Raw genomic sequence first — 16,716 nt, 5'->3', positions numbered from 1 at the left:
GAGGAATCATGGTTCTGGATATGATCTCCAGCATGGCTGAGAAGTAAGTGAGGTGTAGGTGGGATGAACCTGGTAGATGTGCCAGGTGAAGGGATGATTTATATCCTGCAGCAAACCTCATCATACTACTTTGAAGGGTGTGTGACCTACGCATGATGGATCATTCCATTCCACATTTTCAGACCATAGCTGACTACCGTCAAAACCTCAGGAAGTGGAGTCATAGGTAAAGGAAGACTATTATAGATCCCAAGTTTGCATTCGGAACAAATGCTCTTGTAAACCTCCCGTTTCCTAGAGTACGAACACCCTCGGTAGTACATCCTTGAAAGTAAAAGGAGGCTTTCAGTTACTGAATATGTATATATGTTCCCGTGGCCTTTAAACAGAGACTTACAGTCACTTCTATGGTTCATGGTCAGAGGAACGGTTGTCCTGCACTTGTATTTTCACCTGTTAGACCGTTATGCCGAGCAAGGCTTGCATTTTCAAATGGTATTTTCACGGGATCTTGGTAAAGAAAGCCCCATGGCTGCACAAAGCGACACAGAAACTCCCTGAGCCACCCTTGACCTTGCCAGACAGCCTCTGCCCATACCCTCAGCAGTGAGCAGGCCACAGGATACCTTCCGTCCCAAGATGAAGAAGCCAGAGACCAGTAGGGAGGCTTTCCCAGCCATCCATGGTCCTCAGTGGAGACTGAATGTCTGGCTTCAGGAACTGCATGCTTCACTTCCCCAGGGGCATCCCGTGCCCGGCTCCAAAGGAACTGGGTATTTCAGAGCACTGTCTGATTAGGAACAGTCAACCATGAAGACCCCTCGAGAGAGGGACTGCCCAGTGAGTCCTGATAATGTGAAGATCACCCCACATGCCATCTCGGTGCCTAGCAGGGCAACCAACATTCAGCAGCTTCTGGAAACGCAGAAAGCATTCAGCAATAAGCCTACTGGGCTGGTAACTAGAGTCCTGAACCGTAATGTTAACCATGTAAGATCAATGAAAACTTTTCTCTATGTTTTTGTGTGCATAGAAAAGTATGTGTCTGTCTTACGGTCTTTCCCCCAGATTCTATTTCTTATAAAAAGGTGGGAATACTTTTGTCTCTTCCTGCATCATCTTCCCAACCACTCTAAAGAGTAAGACACCACAATGAACTAAATACCTATCTCAGGGAATAACGGAAAATACGCTGGCCAGGGTTCATGCTTCAACCTACTTTATTTTATTTTGTTTGTTTTTATCTTTATTTGTCTGCATAAATCAATGGCCTCCCTTCAACCCTTCCCCACAGGAGCAGGAAGGACATGCTGTGTGTTGGCTGCTATGTAGATGAACACATGAAACCAGAGAGAATACAAGGAGGGGGATGAACTCCGTGAGCTCCCAGCTCATATCTGATCAAACCCTTCACCTCACTGTTTCCTTCCTTGCCCTGAATATTTATTTTAACTCCGAGGCTCAGTCTTCGACCTTTGATGCCAGAAATATTCTCACACATTCCGAGAAGGTGCTTTTATCCAGTTCCAAAAATGTCAGGGTAAGGGTCAAACCTGGGTCCTGGCTTGTCCCAGGCAAAGGTCCACCTAACATTTGGCATGTCTGCCTGCTGTGCAGGCGGCTGACAAGGTTCTGTTGACAGTCCAGTTTTCACTTCCTGCCCTCTCCCCCTCCTCTAAGTTTACATTGCAGAACAGACAATAAACTGCTTCTAGTCTCTTCCCAGCCCCGCCCCTCCCTCAAAAGCTGAACTGAAGACAGAAAGCACCCCCACACCCTGCTTCTCCAGCTTGACCCTACCTGTGTTTGGCCTTCGCCCCTGGACCAAATCAGCATTCCAGGGCAATGAGAGAATGGCATGTTCACCACCCAACAGGAAACGGAGCAGGCCAGGCGTTGACATCACCTGGCAGATGTGCTTTTCAAGTGCGAGGCTTTAGTCAAACCTTTTCATGGAAATCATTGACACAGAAAAGGAATAAAGAAGAAAAACAAGAGGGAGAGACAAAGTTGGTGCCGTGATGGGCATGTTTTGCACCCCATTAAAAGAAAGGAATTAAAATGAGTCAAGCTCACCTCCCTTCCTCTCCACCCCCAACCCCTCCTCACTCATCCTTTAAGCCTGGAAGTCAATGTTTCTGAAACACTGTAGCTACTGGCAGGGCAGCCGCACATAAAGCTGTCAGTCTGCAAGGAAAGTAGACGGCTGAGTTGAGAGGAAAGGGGCTAAATCAATTTGAGCATGCATGTTAAGGACAGTGAAAGGGCAGCGAGGAGAGCTACAAGGCCAGAGAACATTTGTCTCTGTCTCCTTGTGTTTCCACCACACAGAGCAGAATCCACCCACTAAGGCTCCAGCCAGACTCTGAGCTGATTGATGGCAGCTGGAGATGTCTGCTTGCTTCCTCAGCCTAAGATACACTGTACCCCAAACGGAGGCCCCCTGGGCCCACACTCAGTATACCTACACTCCTGGGCAGGAAGCCTCTCTCAGCCTGCTCAGGGACAGGACTTAAAGTTCCAGCAAGGCTGAGGAAGTTCTGCTCACCATGGGGGCCAGTCAGGTAGACTATTCTTCTTATACAATGAAACCATATTAAACCTCATACTGAGAAGGAAAAAAAACCATAAAATTCTACAAGACATTTTCAAATAACTCACTCACCGAAGGGCCTGGGTCTTAAGTTTTTCTCAGGCATTGGATTCACTTTGCACCAAAATGCCAGGATGTAATCACAGAGCCCAGGGCTGAAGGAGTCAGCTTGACTCCCACTCCCCAAGTCAGTGTGTGGGAGAGACTCTTCCAGATGCACTTGACCATGGGACTTGCTCCATGCCACGAGCAGTAAGCAGGTTTTGTGGACTGTCCTGCTATGTTCACTACGTGGTCAAATTCATTTGAGTTTATGGTAACACAATAATCATAGGATAAAGACTAATGTATATTCCTTACCACGATGTAAATATGAGTGTGGGTACACACATGAGTGAGCTAGTCACCCACACATGGCAGGAGCCAGCAGGACAGAGAAGGCACAGAACTGGAAGAGAATCTCTCCACTCCTGTTTCCTTACATAACTACAGAAAAGGCTCCTGACTGATCTGAATCCCCAAGCTTCCATAGTCAGAATAATATTAGTGAGAACTACTACAGATGAGATGAATTGCTCAGTGTTCACTCGGGGATGGGAACCTGTAACTTATCTCACATTAGAGATACACCCTGGGCTGGAGAGATGGCTCAGCCGTTAAAGGCTAGGCTCACAACCAAAAATATAAGAGATACACCCTAATGTGATTTCACACATGCTGTGATGTGTGATATACATCACAGGTTCACATGTGTGCCTGTACATTAGAGGTCAGAGGTCAAGCTTGGATGTTCCTCAGGCGCCATCCACCATGTTTTGTAAGGCATGGTCTCTCACCAAGTAGGCCATGTTGGCTGTGCAGTCAGTCCCAGGGATCTTGTCTCTGACTTCTGGCACTGAGATCGTAAATGTGTGCCACCATGCCCACCATGTTTGCTAGAGACTAAGCCTTCTCCCTAAATCTTTCACAAAAGATTTTTCTTTTTGTGATAAGTAGACATGAAACGAAAGTTACCATCTGAGAAACCTGTCTACACTCACAATTCAAAGGCACTGCAGCCATTCACTTTGGGCGACCGTAACTCCATTCATCCATAGAACTCTCTCCACCTTGACAACAGAAAGTTTGTATCAGCAGGAGCTTCTAAGTGTTCCTGCCCAGAATTACCCCTGTGGGTGCCACTTCCACACCTCTCAAGTACATATCCAGAAGTGGGCTTGCTTAATAACGTACATTTAACTCCTGTTGTTTTATATTCTCATCTTATAATTAATTATCAGGTCATTCCTTTGCTTGGCATCAAAGAGGTTTTTTTTTTCTAAAAAAGGAAAATAATAAAATATACCTAATCAATCATTTTGCCCTTTTTATTACCCAAAGTATAGGGGGAAATGTTTGTCCATTTTCAGGGAGAAACAGAGCAATGCTCTGGAGGTCTTTTAACTAAGGAGAGGTAGAGCATTTTGCACTGGAACTAGAGATAGCCCAGTACATATGAGATTATGAAAACCTCACTTAAACCATCGTTTCCCTCATTACAAGAAGGATACAGAGGAGTTACAGGCTTATCTGTGTCCCTACTCAGAGTCTGGGTTGTTATCTGGGTGGTGTTTGTGGTAATTCCCACACAGGATTCTGTGCCTTCTATGACACTGTGCCAATACCTGGACAGATGATAGGGGATTGTCCCAGAAGACACACCTACTGCATAAAATCCTGCAGTGTCACAGTAGGGAGGGGACCACACTTGGAAAGTACATGTTATAAGAACTGAGGTTCAATGAATCTACAGACTTCTCCCACACCCACCAGGGATGCCTGGATTTCATTGAATTGTGATGTTTCAAAGGGGAGCAGTGAGGATGCTCCATCAAATCCCGACTGTGGATAACCAGGGAGCTGACAGCATAGATGGATTGTGATTGGCATGGGGCTTCCGAAAAAAATGATTGGGGGAGGAGAAAGATGAAAAGGAATGAAGAAACTGTAAATAATAATGATAATAATAATAACAATAATAATAGCAATAGTAAATTAAAGATATAAGAATTTAAAGTTTCAGAATGCCCACATAAAAGAATCCTTCAGCAGACACTATAAGAGGCATAGCTGGTGTCTCAGACTGCTTTCCAAGCATCCAAGAGGACTCACAGTGCTTTGTGCAGACTTGTGGTCTCACTGGTCTACCTATGAACAGACCATCTCATGGCTTTAGGTACCATAGTGAGGTAGGGCATCATGGCAGGGGTTCACAGAGAGCAAGTTGTTCATTTTTTAGCAGTGGAGAGTAAAGCAGAGAGAGGGCACCAGGGTCCCCACCTCTCTTAACCACTTCCTCTAAATAGAAGTCCTCCATCCTCGTGGGAAATACTAAGATAGACTTCTCAGCTCATTAAGACTCGAGAAATAAACAACTCAAGAGTCCTTCAAACTTAGTAGATTCACAGACCTTCTGTACACACAGCTATGCCAGCTTTAAGGAGTCCCTGAGGGGAGGACATTGCCCTGTCTGTAGAGGTGCCTGCAAGTTGAGCAGAGAGCTCCCAGGTTCTAGCTTTTTGTGATGCAGCAATCTTTGAGCCCTCCATTCTTCTGAAGTAAGCCCTCATGCATCCTCTTGTAGCATCAATAGACTCATCATTGGTTGACCAAATTGGATTGATAGTGGAGTCACTAAGGTCTATGGTTGGCTCCTTAGCAGATATTTGTTCCTTAGTGAATATTTGTTTACATCTCCCCAGGAACAGTGTCCCACAACTAGCAGTATTCTGAAACTCTCACTAAGCCCCTTGACCTAAAACTTTTACCACCCCTGAATAGCACTATGGCCAGAGGGTCAAGTGTTTAGCACATGGACTGTTGGGGAAAAACCCAGATCAAAGCAACAGCAGCAAGCAGTGAAAATAAGTAAGAGTCATTGCCAACTGGGTGACGAAATGTGTCCTGGAGTCACCTTCTGCAGCTGTGAGGGTTTGGAGTCAGAATGGGCAAAGGGTGTCCTCGGTGGATTAAAGCAATCCAAAGCAAGTTCTAGGTGGTCTCACTATGCTTAATACATTACCTACATTTCACTGTAGTGGTGGTGAGGCTGCCTCTAAACCACATGCAGAGAGCCTACATCATCGTTGCAGAAGCCGGGAGAGGGAGGAAGGTGCATTTGTATTGTTCTTGTTGTAAAATGCGAAGCCTTCTAAGCAAGCATCTAAGGTCCCGTGAGAATTTGACTGGGAGGTTGGGGGATTCTGTTGCAGCAGGACTATGGAAGAAGCAGGCTATGTGCATAAGACTAAAGCATGTCTGATGAAGACACCACACCCCTGTGAGATGAGCTCCCCTTGGCTATGGCTCAAACACAGGATCATCCCAGCTTGCCCCATCCCCGTGGTTCACATAGGAGCAAGCCAAGGTGGCCCCATCTCCAGACCTGGAACTCAGCTGCTTTCCATCCTGGGTCAATATCTGCACCTCCCTCATTTTTCCCAAACAATGTTTGTTCTTGCACCCTATCCAAGTCTCTTGGGCTCCAACAACTACCGTGTCTATTTGCATCATGCGTCTGTTTTCAGCACCATGAGCCAACTGATTCTTGTGAAAACCCAAAGCCAATGTTCCTCCCCCAGTGGTGGTGGTAGTGGAAGAAAAAGGGAGATAGGGAGGGAGGGAGGGAGAAAGAGACACACACACACAGAGAGAGAGAGAGAGAGAGAGAGAGAGAGAGAGAGAGTACACACATGTGAGTATGTTACATGTGAGCATGTAGAGGTCAGAGGTTGATATCAGGTGTCCTCTGTCAGTCACTCCTTGTCTTTGAGCCAGAGTCCCTCACTGATTATGCTGGCCAAGCTGACCAGCAAGCCCCAGGATCCTCCTTCCGAGTGCTGGGATCACAGACTCTGACTGCCTTTTCTACAGGGGCTGGGACTAGAACTCAGGTTCCCATGCTTGTGGCAAGCACTTCACCACCTGAGCAGACTCCTTACCTCCCACAGTTGTCTTCCCAGCAGGGCTGGAACCTGGTGGTCTTGCGGTCTTGTGGAAATGTTATACCTATCTGTGAGACTAGACGAGAAATAGTCCAGGGAAAGACTGAATGTTTTCCTATGGCTGTTCTGAAGTAAAAAGACAAAGAATCTGAAGATACAAGGAGCTGCGGGGTCCACTGGAAGAACTGGCAGCCCCAGAAGCTCAGTGGGTGCAGAGAGGCTGCGGTGGGACCACCACAGGCTCAGCCTTGGGCTTCACACTGCTCCACTTGCCCTAGACTTTGCTGTTCATGAAAGAGTGAACCTTCGGCGAGAAATGACCGGAAACACATGGGTTAAGAAGACTCATGCACAGTCCTGTGCTCTGCTGACAAGGCAGTCTGGACACAAATCCTTCAGAAGGAAGCTGAAGGACTATGCCACTGAAGGGACCCTCAAATCAGTGGCCTGGAGGCCATCATTCTCTCTAGTGATGACCAGGCAGTCTTACCATGGCCACCACACACAACCTTAGTTTCACAGGTCCTCCAAGCCCACCTGACAAACAAATGCCTTTCCTGAGCAACTGCTGCCTTACACCATAAGTAGTCACTGTGCTCTCTAACCACAGCAAGATTTAAGAAACATTGAATGCTTAACAAAGGGCCCAGACGTGCATTTATCGCTAGAGGCAGGATAGAGTGATAGTCCGAAAGGTCCCAGATTGGCAGGCAAGCATGTCATCTCAGCGGCTCAGGAGGCTGAGGCAGTAGGATTGCAGAGTGAAGGCTGCCTGGGGCCTTCAAAGTAATAACATAGTAGGAACAACAGAATAAAAGGAAGCAGTAACAGTACTTAGATCTATCACATTGGCCAAAAATAGCAGCCATCACAAAGCAGAGGGAAACAGCCTACCAGAGCACAGCTACGGAGACAATCGGGAAAATGAGTGGACACCATCTGGCCACTGACTGTAGAACACATAAATAAAGTCATGGGGAATTATTACTTAAGTCACTGTATACTCTTGTGTGAAGAGATAAACCTCTAGAATGATAGCTGCCCCTGATTTATCACACTGTACTTTCAGATTATAAGCAAAGCTTCCTAGGACCAGGAAACGTGCAGTTACCATGGATAGTGTTCTAGTATGCTTTCTGTCACTGTGATAAACACCATGGCCAAAGGCAGCTTGGGAAGGAAAGGGTTTATTTGGCTTACAGGTTGCACAGCCCATCGCTGAGGGAATCCAAGGTTAGGAACTCAAGCAGAAACCTTAAGGCAGGAACTGCAGCAGACTGAGGAGGAATGCTGCTCACCGGGTTGCCCAGCAGGCTTTTCATGGTACCTGATAGCTCAGCCCACAGTTGGCTGGGCTCTCCGACATCAAGCATTGTGCTGGTTAGTCTTTTGTCAACTTGATGCAAGCTAAAGTTATCTGAAAGGAGGAAAGCTCGATGGGGAAAATGTCTCTATGAGACTGTTGGTGAACCTGTAGGGCGCTTTCTTCATTAGTGATTAATGTGGGAGGGCCCAGCCTACTGTGAGTGGTGCCATCCCTGGGCTGGCGGTCCGGGGTACTATATGGAAGCAGGCTGAGGAGCAAACCAGTAAGCAGCACCCCTCCATGGCCTTTGTAGCTCCTGCCTCCAGATTCCCATCCCACTTGAATTCCTGCCTTGACTTTCCTCTATAGACTATGTATGATTCAGGATATGTAAACCAAATAAACCCCTTTGTCCCCAATTTGCTCTTGGTAATGGTGTTTATCACAGCAATAGTAACCCTAACTAAGACAAAATTTGGTACCAGGATAGTGGGGTATTTCTATGACAGACCAGACAATGTTGTTTTGGAGAAGATTTTGGAATTGTGAGCTGAGTCTTGGAGTAAATAAGTCAAATAAACCCTTTCCTCTCCGAAGTTGATTTTTGGTCATAGTGTTTTATCATAGCGATAGTAACTCTATCTAATAAAATTATTAATCAAGAATAGGCTCTGTGACACATTCACAGGCCAATCTACTGGAGGCAATTCTTCAATGGATGTTTGCTCTTTCTCCATGTCTCTAGTTTGTGTCAAGTTGACAAAATCTACCAGAACCACTACTGTGGTTACATGGAGAGTTCACTGAGCAAGAGACCAGGAGGAAGGCATCAGGTGAGATCCCATCCACCAAGTCAGATTGTGCCCATTAAATAGCTATGCCTGCTCAGAAGAAGCTGTGTGAGCAGACACCAGCAGGCAGCCTTTCTCTATTTACAGACATAGGGGAAAGACCCCACCACACTGTTTCAGTTGGCAGCTTATGGTTTTAAGTCTAATAGGAGTTAGGGGTGAGTGGCTTGTCCTTACTCATAACTCTCATTTTTCCTATTGTCTTTCAGAAATACCCTGACAGTTTTCAGATAAAAATTCTTTAATCCACGTGTTTCTAACAGTTGTATAAGGCATTTCAACCAAAACTGGAAGCTGCAGGTTACCATTCTGGCAAAGAAAGGATGAAAAGGAGATAGAAAGCTCATGTGTACAAAAACTGTCTGTGTTTCTGTGGATTATCGCTTGCTTCACCGTGACTTAATGGCTAACACTAACATGTCAGTGATTACATACCACATTTGTCTTGCTGGGTCTGAGTTATCTCACTCAGATGTGAGTTTTCTTAGTTACCTCCATTTGCCTGTAAATTTCACTTTTTAGTGGTTGAATAATACTCATAATGTACTACATTTTCTTTATCCATTCATTTGTTTAGTGACATTTAGGCTGTTTCCAATTTCGAGCTATTATGAATAGACCAGGAAAGAATATGGTTATGGTTCTGTCATAGGAAGAAATACCCTTTGGGTATATGCCTAAGAGTAACATAGCTCTATCTTGAGGTAGATCAATTCCCATTTTCCTGAGGAATCACCACACTGATTTCCATAGTGATTGTACAAGTTTGCAGTCTCATCACCAATGGATAAACGTTTCCCTCACTCAATATCCTTACCAGAATGAGCTGGCATTTGTTTTATTGATCTTTGCCATTTTGATGGGTATAAAATGAAATCAAAGTTGTTTTGATTTGCATTCTTCTAACGACTGAGAATATTTCTTTAAGTGTTTTTATCCATTTGACTCTCTGCTTTTGAGAATTCTCTGTTTGGTTCTGCACCGCAATTTTAATTGGGTTGTTTGTAGTCTTGATATCAGTTTGTTAAGGTCTTCAAAAATTTGTATATTAGCCATCTCTCAGATGTGTAGTAGGTAAAAAATATATATATCTTTTTCCACTCTGTAGGCTGCCACTTTGTCAAATGGGCAGTGACCTTCGCCATGCAGAACCTACCAGTTTCATGATGTTCCATTTATCGATTGTTGATCTCAGTGCCTGTGCTATTAGTGTTCTGTTTAGAAAGTTGTCTCCTGTGCCAATGCCTTCAAGGTTATTCCCCACCTCCCCTTCTATCTGGTTCAGTGTATCTGGTTTTATGTTGAGGTCTTTGATCCAGTTGGTCTTGAGTTTTGAGCAGAGAGATTAAGTATGGATCTATTTGGATTTTTCTACATGCATTAACATTTTTTAATGAAATACATTTTGATTATATTTCCTCCTCTCCCTACTCCTCCCAGCCCCTCCTTATCTCTCTACATACTCAACTTCATGTTGGGCCGTGGGTCAAAGGGATCTCACAGCTCCCAAAACATTACAAGCTATGACTAAGATGATTAGTCATTCTGTTGTACTTCTTTAATCAATTAGGAACAAGCTAGGTTCCACATGGGAGTTAAGCTTGGATCACCCATCTTAGGATATAGCTATATCCCCTGGGATGTCTACATTGCAGGATCAGAGTTCTTTGAGAGGCAAATATTACCCAAGCTTGGTGGTCTCCAGGCTGGATTCAATAGTGAAGCGTGTCACAGAATACTGGTCCCTCTCTGCCAGTTGGGGATAGGAGTGTGCTTCATGTGACAAGAGCTGTGGCCTAGAGATTTGAAGCCTGGTGTCTAGTTTGGGCTGTCACATTTGCCAGTGATGAAGACAATCATAAGGATGACTAGAAAGATCCTTGTTTGAACAGCTTGATTCTGAAAGTTAGGCAAAGAGGAGTTCTGAAAGTGTGGGTGCATCCAGCATGATAGCACACTCACTCTGGAATGGAGAATAGCTATTACAACTCGGGGTGAAAGCCTGCATGTCCTTTCACAATCTAAGCCTGATCAGTTCTGTAACTCTGTTCCCCAGCCACACCCATTTCTCTAGTCACCTCAGTCCTAAACTACCTGGACACTTGCAGCTTTAGCAACCCTTGAACCACCTTCTATCCTAAAGTCCATTTGAGCTAATCTTTCCATCTTGAACCCCGTCTCACCCTTCATTCTCCAAATTCATTCCACAGTCCTTCTTTTGTCTGATTCTTCTCCAAGTCACTATAGGTCATCCAACCATCTAGAAGAAACCCAGCACTGTACCAAGCCTTCTTTTTCTCCCTGCAGGTACCACCATAGCCTGTTTTGCCCAGAGAAGTCAGCCCTGTACATATGAATTAACACGGGGATAATTGCCAACCAACAGCAGAGAAAGCTTCTAGGCTCCCGAGGTCTATCTACACATGTCATTATTGCCCGTCCCTTTGGACTATGCTGCAGCCAAAGTGACTGTAATCTTACCATCTAGATTGCATTTCAAGTCCAGTCACATCTCTGATGCCCAGGTTTCTAGTGTGTTTGCTTTGTTGCTTAAACAGACAATAATGAAGGTCATTAAACACTGCATCGTAATCAGATCAATCAAAATTCTTAGAAAGACTGCAACTACAACAGCAACAAGAACTGTGTATGCTGGGCATGGAGGAGTGGGTGTGTGCACACACACACACACACACACACACACACACACACACACCTTTACTCTGTTTGGATTAGGTTTATTAACAAGAAGCATGTTCATCGTTTTGTTTTGTTTTTTCTTAGTTGTGTCTTTGGCTTAAGCGCTATCCTGGAGATTTAAAGATTTGCAAGACGTTTAGCCCTTAGGTGGGAGAAGCCAGGGCTGATTGGGCAACACTGGAAGAAAAGAATGTTCCTGCTTCTCTCAAAAACACGTGAACCTACTGAGAAGATGAGCCTGGAAGCAAATTCGGTTATCAAACTTACCTCACCCGCCTTAACAACCTCCGCTTCTAATTACACTGTTTCCTGAGCTCCACTCTGAGCTGGGAATCTGTGTTCCCTTACCCAAGAGCAAGACAACAGTTGGAAAGGGAGAGGAAAGGCCCTTTCCTCTCCTTAAGACCTGGCTTCTCTCAGCAGCTGTTATTTTTAAGCAGCTTGCAAGGGGATGGCTGATCAAAGGCTCGGAGCAGGAGGAGCCGGCCAGCAGCGCAAAAGCTTCCTGAGAGCAGCCTCAGGAAGGGGCTCCTGACTCAGACCAGAATAGCAGCAGGCCAGCTGCAGGCTGCTTCGGGTGCCCTTGAACCAAAGAAAATCGTTCCAAATAATTTTTCCCTTCTTTGAGGTCCCTGGATGTCCTGCTGGGGCCTTTAAACAGCCACATGCTCCTTGCACAAAAGCTGCCCTAAGTGGGCGTCCCATAATGTGCTGGGAATAAGGGAAGCGTCCTAGTCGGTGGGGCAGAATGGTCCATTCACAGCTAGCTTGTTTGGGATGCTAGCTGAGCCTGTAGTCAGTAACGCTGAAGGGCTATTTATTGGCGTAGAAATCCTCAATTAACCATTGAAGTGGTTAATTTAAAAAGTGAATCCAACGCTGAGTCCTTGCCATTAACACTGCTCACACGACGAACTAGAATGGGTGTTTACCTAAAGACTGACTGAGCTCAGTACTTACCTACACTATTTTCTATCAGACATAAACCTAGAAATACCGTGATCTGTACTTTTCTACACCATTATTAGAGTATTATTTAAGGTTCATATATTTACAAAATACTACCGTGTAGATGGTTTTATTTAATTCACATTGAAGCTCTGATTGTCCCCAGAATAACCCTTTGAATGGAAGAAGAAAATACAACGTTCTCTTATTAATGGTTTTTTTCCCCTGAATCTGCTAATTGTATTTTTAAAATAAGAACTGGAGATTTAAAGAATGTTTCTTCATACATCCATATTTTTTTAATACACTTAGCTTTTAGAAACGATATACTTAAAATTAAAAGGTATGTTTTGTTCTACAAAAAAAAGTACCTTAAAGAAAGCTCATTATTCACTTTGGATCTAATTTAAAGATCAAACAATCTAACAGACCTTTAAATTTTTGTTATATATTTGCACTTCTTAGTAGACATATTGTTTGTTAATGTGAAATTCAGGCAAAATAGTAATCAAATTATAAGTACATGAGGGTCAATATAATTAATTAATGTTAATCTTTCATCAAAAACTGCCCTGTAATAAATTACTATGCTAAAAAATTGTTTAATAAATAAAATTCTACATTCAAATACAATTATCCAACTTCTTGGGACTCCAGAATAAATTTACTAATGGAACCTAGTATATTAATTGTAGAATTTAGGAGGTAAAGCAGCAAAATCTCACTTCAGAAAAATACTAGTGTAGATGCAGGCTTGCGTAGAAAAGACGCACATTTCTAAAATAACCAAGGTTTAAAGTAGCTGAATTTGGAAGTCCCATTGCTATATATTAAATTCCTAAGAGCTTTTCAGCAGAGGGGATCAAGTTATCAAAACTAATTCCTTTCGATCACAAAAAACATGATATTTGGGGGTGGGGTTAACATTTACTTTCACCAGATCTTGCAAACTTTAACACGGCTCATGGGAATACAGGCTGTATTAAAATCTAACCTTATCCCCCCCGAGTCTAACCTCATGTTACATTCTGGTTTTTCACCGTACTGTCCTAATAAATGTGGGTGCTGACTACACAAACCTCCACTGTGCTTGGCCAGGGCACTCAACAGAGATTAGAGCCAGAGCTTGGATTTTAAGCCATGCTAACTCAAGACTAATTTTTCACCAGTGTTGGAGGTTAATAACCGCTACTTCCTCTATTACTAGAATTTAATTAAAGCAGTGGGGCATAACATTCTGTAAAACCAAGTAGTAAGAGGAAATAACAGAATTTGCCCTCTAATATAAATGTAATGGCAATTACTCCAGTCTCCTTCTTAAAATAATGCTTTTGGTAGTTTCCCAAATGTCAAAAAAAAAAAAAAAACCCTCTTTCCCTCTTCTCTTGCAACTAGCAAGATCCAAGGTCAAGCGCAAATTGTACCATCAGTTTATAGGCCTAAAAGCATTTGTGCACCACATCAGCCTTAATATAGAAACACATTCTATTCTGAATAAAACACCAGAGGCAGGCAGGAAATCTGCAGTTATAAATTACTCAAGTGAAAGTGGCTATTGAAAATGTCAACCAGAAATGCTACAATCCAGAAGAGCTGGTCCTCTCGTTACAGATAAAAATAAAGCCACTGGCACGAGGTACACGAATCTACAGAGTAAATACTTCAGTGAGGCATAAGAAAAGAGTCCGGCTGGCATCTAGCCTGAGTGCTTAAAAGATTGCTTTTGAGATGTTCCTTTTAAAAAAAATTTTCTCCCTCTCTGTCAAACTCTATTACGGTGTTTTACATACACACTTGGTGATTATTCCTAGTTGATAAGCATGCTTTCCAAAGTTTTGGCAGGAAGTATTAACTTCCGTTTTATTACATGTCAGTTTGGTCCTCTGTAACACCAACGCATGTTGGCAGTCTCTTTGGAAACCAGTGTTGGCAAGCTCAAAATTCCTGAGACCATGCAGCCAGTTTGCTGAGCACCAATTCCAGATTGGACTTGGTGAATGCCTGGCCCATCTGCATTTTCAATGCTCCCACCTTGAACATTCATCTTCTAACACAACCACTCTTGCTTCAAATTCAACAGGGTGTTGCTGCCTGTCATCTTTTTATAGTCTGCTCACAAACACAGAAACCTACCTACACATTGTCAATCAGCCAGATTTCCATAGAGTATTTTTCTTAATCACAGCTCCCAGTGTGTGAACCTCGGGACTCATTTCTTCTGTTTTTTAGGTAGGTTTTTGATAGGTACCCAGTGTTTCTCATTTATGTTTGTTTACATAACAGAGGGAAGGCCAACATGATCTAGATCCAGGTAACTTTCGTCATTATTAAAGAAACTCAGATTGCTGATCAGTCTCCTGTTCCACAGACTGTGAATGTTGAGGTCAAAGCTGTGAGACTGCCATGTGCTTTGCTCTTAGTGGTACCTGGGAGAGCTGTACGGATGACTCATTCTTCAAAAGAAAATGCCAATCAGCAAAGCAAATATAATTGTCATCTCATCCGAAAAGGGTGGGCCAACTGTCAAGAACCAGCTTAAGGCAGGAAAGTTTCATGTTGGCTCTCCATAAGAGAGGATAATTCCATCATGGAAGGACATCGGCAGGAGTGTGGGGCTGGCTGGTCACATTGTATTGGGAGGCAGACAGGCAATAGGACCAGGCTGTAAAACCACAAGCCCCTACTCCCAGTACACCTAGCAATCTTGTCTTCTATTGAGGCTCATACTACACACTTCCCAAACAGCACCTCCAGCTGGGGACTAAACACATGAGACTATGGAGAACATTTCTCATTTAAATCACAGCACTTGCCTGTCTTAAAGGAGCCCCAACTCTTTATCACCCTAAAAATCATAGAGTCAGCCAGACTCTAGAGAAGTTTCAGGAAAAGGGAAATTTACTATTTAACTTATGAGGATTGTCAGAAGCCCAGAGCCATGAGTAAGGCATAGAAACAGAAAGTATCCTCTGGATCCTTGGCTGTCTGTCTCACTGGAACCATGCACACAAGGGCATATCAGGGTCCTGAAATATGCCCCCAGGTTAAAGTGAAGGAACAGAAAACTCAATGGCCTCGGTGCCCTCCAATGTACAGAGATTGCTGTGTTCTTCTTTCCACTCTGAAACCACGTAAAACTACTGAGGTCTCAAAATCAGGCAGAGTTCAGAAGGGAAGGAGGTGAAAGAGTCTGATAAGGAGAGTCAGCCCAGAACTCATCATTCAAGAAAAAGACATCATTCCACCTACAGCATCCGGGGATATTATCTCTCACAGCATCCTCACCCATAAACTTAGCATTAAAACTATTTCTACCTCACAAAATAAAGTCATCTACACAAAAGTTATGATTCATTCCCAAATGTCACTGTTGTCTCCAGTGACAACCCAAATGTTCAAGACTCCCATAAAAAATGCAATCAAGTCACATTTTTGCAGCTCAGGCTCTGAAGCACTCTCATTCACACCCTTCCAAAGCAAGTCACTTCAAAACTCCTAGCTTTGGATGCTTAGGGGTTCGTGTGCTTGAAATATTGAACATACTCTTCAAAGCCAAAAATCCATATTTACAATTGCTAACAAAATCAAATGCTAACTTCAAGAGTTATTGTCTACAAGCTAAAAAATGAAAGGTGTGTGTGTGTGTGTGTGTGTGTGTGTATGTGTGTGTGTGTGATGAGGATGGAGAGTGTTCCTAAGCTGGGATGCAGTGGTATCTGTTTATGGTAGCACATTCATCTGACTCTACTCAAGGCCCTGGGTTTAATCAGCACCACAGCAAAGCATAAAAGATAAAATCAAAATTTCTTGGAAGTTATTCCTAGGTGAAAGAAAAGACAATTTATTTGTAATTTCTTTATTACACAAATACATTTCTGTGTGTATAGTTAACATTAGTTAATATAATGAATAACATATAGTTAATATAATGAATTCAGTCAAAAGAAATTAAAGACAATGAAAGGTCAGAGGCATTTCTAAGCCACTCATGTACAGAATATGAAGAATAGAGGAGGATTTAGTAAAGATGACCTATATCTAGAAAGATAACTTGGGCCAAAAAATAATATATTCATTATATAAATGGGCATGTCTTCTGCAAGCTGAATATAATATAGTAAGCCACACAATATTAAAACAATTATCTGAATGATGGGGAAAGTATCCCTGGCCCCCTAATCCAACATCCTCATCATTACATGGGGAAGATCAGTTCTCTGCTGCCCCCTAAACATAAAGTGTTTACAAATGTAGCTGTAGTTGGTCAAACCACTCATCTCCCCAGCAGCGGCACATGCTACCTGCTCCAATGCTCTTGATTCTTGGATGAAAGAC

The 16,716-nt window shown here is 43.4% G+C and overlaps 1 long non-coding RNA gene across 3 annotated transcripts in view; it reads right to left on the bottom strand.

Moving 5' to 3' along the window:
* The window catches only part of LOC108350243 (uncharacterized), a 302,908-nt gene that overhangs the window by 78,797 nt on the left and 207,395 nt on the right, over window positions 1–16,716 (bottom strand). Inside the window, exons 1-2 of one of the 3 annotated variants that reach the window (XR_015674425.1) lie at window positions 2,077–2,311; window positions 1,801–1,946 (exon numbers count right to left, since the gene is read on the bottom strand). The exons of 1 other annotated variant lie outside the window; for it this stretch is intronic. This is a non-coding gene — a long non-coding RNA (uncharacterized LOC108350243). Of the gene's footprint in view, window positions 1–1,800; window positions 1,947–2,076; window positions 2,312–16,716 lie in introns of those variants that run through there. One more of the 3 variants, XR_015674426.1, reaches the window with a different exon arrangement.

This window comes from Rattus norvegicus, chromosome 2 (assembly GCF_021556685.1).
Source record: "Rattus norvegicus strain SHRSP/BbbUtx chromosome 2, alternate assembly SHRSP_T2T, whole genome shotgun sequence".
Lineage (NCBI taxonomy): Eukaryota > Metazoa > Chordata > Mammalia > Rodentia > Muridae > Rattus > Rattus norvegicus.
This window is presented reverse-complemented; position numbering and strand designations above follow the sequence as displayed.